General features: G+C 48.9%; 1 pseudogene; it reads left to right on the top strand.

Moving 5' to 3' along the window:
- The first annotated feature begins 2,847 nt into the window (after positions 1-2,847).
- Positions 2,848-3,687, top strand: LOC147965319 (uncharacterized; annotated as a pseudogene).
- The last annotated feature ends 987 nt before the right edge of the window (positions 3,688-4,674 follow it).

Genomic DNA, 4,674 nt, shown 5'->3' with positions numbered 1-4,674 from the left:
CAAAGGTTAGCATTCATACCAGCTGTTACCTTCCTCGGTACATGTTGTAGAACAGCCTCCATACCATGTACTCCCTCTGACCTGTACGGATCTTGATAAAACTCAAATGCCAAAGCTTTCAGTTCAGCCGGGTCCTCAACTAGCACCCCCAATGAATTCTGTAACGCTCTTATCATGTTCTTCTTCCGCCTTAGACTAGCCCGCAAATGGAAGAATCTTGTGTTTTTATCACCCACAGCTAGCCATTGAACTCTTGCCCTTTGCCTCCACATAATCTCCTCGCGGTGATATAGTTCAACGAGCTTCTCATTAATTTCGAGCTCTGCATGGTTCGGCCCCACCCTCGTGGGATCATCTCGCAGCCTTTTAAGCTCTTGTTGCGATGTTTTTATCTCTTTGCGAACACTCCCAAAAGTATCACGGCTCCAAGCCTCAAGATTCTTAGACATGGCAGCTAACTTCTGTCTCATGTCCTCGAAAGACATGCATGGTGGGCCAGACCATCCACTACTGATCGTGTTCTTCAATTCCTCATGCGTCTCCGACATCATTTCATAGCGAAAACCCTATTTCGCCGGTGTTCGGTGCGCTCCGTCCCATTGCAATAGGATCGGATTATGGTCAGATGTAGCCGCTTCCAAGTGATCCAAGTGAGCCAAAGGAAACATAGTAGTCCACTGTGCATTAGAGAGCGCTCTGTCCAACCTGCATCTGGTGAAAGAACCCCCTGCTACCTTCTTTTCGAAAGTCCAAAAGTGGCCTCTGTAGCCAATATCAAGCAACCCGCAAACATCTGTAGCTTCCCGAAAGGCTTGCATCTGAGCATTGCTACGTCTCCCAACTCCTTCGTGTTCCTCCAAGCGAAGAACTTCATTAAAGTCCCCAATGCATAGCCACAACAAGTCACTAGATGTACTGATGTTTTTCATAACCTCCCACGTTTGATGTCTAAGGTGAGTCTGAGCTTCACCATATACACATGTCATGCGCCACATCTCCTTTCATGTCTCATCCACAGAGACATCTAGGTGATACACAGAGTAACCCAACACTTCAATCTTTATTTCTTTATTCCAAAACAGACCTATACCTCCACTTCTACCCTGGCTATCGACTGCATAAGCACAATCAAAGCCTAAAGTTCCTGATAAAGCTTCTACCCTACCTCTATCTATTTGAGTTTCAATGATACATAGGAGGGTAGGGGTAAACTTCTTCGCAAGATTGTGAATTTCATGAACCGTCGCGACCTTACCCACTCCATGACAATTCCACACCAAAGCACTCATTGTCCCTGGCGGCGCCCCTCGAGGGAGCCCGCCAAAGGTTTTTTGGGATAGTGGCACCATCTTTTCCTTCTAAAATCTTGTCGCGTTTTGGGTCTCTCTTCGGGGGAGGGCTCAAGGGAGTAGCACTGTGCGGTATGATTGCCATCTGAGCTAGCCGCCTCTCCATCCATGCCTCTGACGATCTCCTTTGGTGCACTCTCTGTCATGCTCGCCCTCTTTCTGTTGCTTTCCTCCATAACCGCATCCCTCTGTGGTTCCTCAGCGCCACCATCCTCATCCGTATACTCGTCACCATAATGCTCATTGTCCCTCTCATAGGTCTTTGCTCGACCGCCCAACCGGCCGCCACGGCGACCTCCCCTGCATCCTCTTCCTTCTCCGGGACCTTTCCCAGATCGCATGTATCAAGTAGCGCACAGGTCTTTGAAGACCAATGCAGAAGGAGGGTGTATACCATTGTCGTGCTCCTTGTATAGGTGCCCCAACATGCCACACACGGCGCACCAGTCCGGCGGCCTCTCAAACTTAACTCTGTAGATTTGACGTTTGCCATCTCTAATCATCGACACGGCATTCTTCAGAGGTTTATCAACCTTGATGCGAACCCACACACGGTAGAAATTCCCCATAAAGTCCTGAGACGGCTGTTCGATGTGCAGAACCTCACCCACTTTTGATGCGAGAGGGCCAACGAGATGTGCATATAGGTCCAGCAGATCATGTATCTGAACCCAGATATCGATATAGTCAAGCTTGATCAGCGGCGGTTTCGTCACTCCATCTCCTCTAAAATTCCAAGGTCCGTCGTGCATGACCCTCTCCCAATCCCCCAAACATGAGAATTGCACCGTGTACAGATTATCCTCTAGAGGCCGGAACTTTGATTCCTGTGCGATGTCCCGAGCAGCTCTCATATTGCGATAGAACCAAGTTCTGCTGTAGGTTTTCTTGGTGTTCACCCTAACTAGGGCAACCCACCTCGCCGCCTCCTGTGGCGCCTCCTTCTCATCAAACACAACGTCGTCCAGATCCTCCTCACGCAGCCCCAACTCCTTCATCATTACTTCAACATCACTAACCGCAGACGAACAAGAGGCCCCGGTCGAATCCATGGAGAACACTAAGCCGATATAGAAGATCGGGCCTTTGGTGGAAACCCTAACACCCCATCGAAGCCAGGAACACAGACCAGGAGCGGGCAGCGATCCCAATGATCGCCCCTTGATCGCTCCACGGACGTACTCTGGTTTGATCGGTGGGAGGGAAGTAAAGATCTCAACGGCGGCGGAGATCACCACCGAGAGGACCCAAACCCTAACTGGAGGGAAAAATAACAAATTTAGTTGCTAATCGAAAGTGGTAGGATAGTTGCTCTCGTCACATGGTGTGTCAAAACCGGTCTGCCAAACAAGGCCGAGCAAGCAATTTCGTCTACAAATCCCAATTGCCAAGGCCTAAGGGCCCAGGCCCACCTTGTGGTGAGCATAAAACCACCGAAAAGACGGCACGCACTCTGTTCTAGGGTTTCCATCGCCGCCGCTACCGCCACCATCCTGAGATGCCGACCGAGCTGAAGCGCGCTGCGAAGGATGGTGATGATTCCATTTCCACCTGTCTTCGCCGGAAAATCGTAGTTCCAGAAAAGCCGGTATATCTGGTGGTGGAGCACAAGGCGGAGCCAGTGTACTCCATCCTCAGTGTTGGCACAATGGCGCCTAAGATCTCGCTGCACCTCAGCCAACGCGGCATGTCGCTCACTGCCATGGAGTCACCGTAGGGGTCCTGGATCGTTGGCGTGGGCGGGGACGAGCAGATTCACACCACCATCTTCGATGTGACGGCCTCCAAGGAGTGGCAGGGCCCGTGGCTCCATACCAATAAGATGGAGCCCATCCTGATTGCACACCGCGGCCAGCTCTACGTGCTCTCGAGCTGCCCCTCCATGAAGAGGGGGCGATGGGGCTCGACTACCTTCCCTAGTTCGAGCAGATTAAGACTTCGAGGACGGCCGCCCTAACCAAGCCGAGGTTTGCCTAGAACTCGAGCCGCCGCCCATCTTTTCGTGCCGCATCACCCCGCCTGAGTACATGAACCCGCCGGCTATACGCGTTGCCTCCTACGCCATGGTTGGCTCCCATATTTTGCTCTCCATGCAACTGGACAATGTGACCAGCCCCGACAAGGTTGCCAGGAAATACATGGGAACCTACGGGTACGACGTGGAGAATAAGGTGTGGGAGATGGTGCATGAGATGAATCTTCCTTACCTTGGCCAGGCGGTGCCCCTCAGCGACCAACTCTTTCTTGCCCGCTCCAAAGAGAGGGACGGCGCTTATGCAGTGTACTACATGCATGTCGGTCAGTCGACATCTGGGACCAGCGAGCTGTCCATTATTGAGGTTCCGCTGGTGGTGCCAAAGGCCCGACCTATTCTGGGGGAACTTCTCATCCCTTTGGGAAGGGGCCGGTTCTCTTCTGTTCACTTTCGATCTACCGATGCTGAACCGGAGTCCAAGTTCGGCAAACCAAGTGATGTACACGGCACCTACTCTATTGTGAAAGAAAATTTCGATGATGCTATAATAATGAAGCAGCAGCGGCAAGTTTAAAAAGTAGTTGATCGGTCATGTCCATTGGCTCATCCTTTCCCTATGGTTGCTGCTTTCGCAATGTAAGTGCTACAGATCTTTCAGTTTTCTGCTTGTTCATCTAATTTCAGCTCTAGTTACACATACCTCCCGCTTTTATCTAACGATAACCCGCATGTATCCTCATCCCGTCACTGTTGGATTTTCATAATAAGATAAACTAACTGACCCATTATAGTAACACACTGCTTATTTTGCATAATCATATATGTGTTCTTACTCTCTTTAATTTGGTTATTAAAGATGCCTACAACTGTGTTCGGAGTACTAGTGGAGTTCATTATTGTGCCTTGAATGTGCTAGTAATCGTTTAGCTTGCCTTGTGAGGTAGGCTTTTCAGAAACTAGACCTGTTTTCTGTAGGCAGCTTGTGTATGCAGTTTTTGTTTCTTTTGTCAGCCTGGGTAAATCTGAAATAGTATTGAAAAATCCTTGCGTATGTTGCCAGTTTCTTTATGTTGCTAATTGCTTGATTTTGTTTGTTAAGACTATATTTTCAAAAAGAAACATATGTCATTATGTGTATGGTGTTAATAGTATACTATGATGCATGCCACATTTTTTCATGGTGCATCTCAGATCACAATACTTAATCACAGAACTACCAATCCCTTTGTGTTCACTAATGTTGGGAGCTTGGGGTTAGTGTTTTTCTACAATTATGCAATTGAAAACTCCTTTCAAATACGAATTCGATTGTATACTTTTGTAACATACAAAATGTATATTATTTGGTGA

Source organism: Triticum urartu, chromosome 6A (assembly GCF_056163025.1).
Source record: "Triticum urartu cultivar PI428250 chromosome 6A, HENAU_Tu73, whole genome shotgun sequence".
NCBI lineage: Eukaryota > Viridiplantae > Streptophyta > Magnoliopsida > Poales > Poaceae > Triticum > Triticum urartu.
This window is presented reverse-complemented; position numbering and strand designations above follow the sequence as displayed.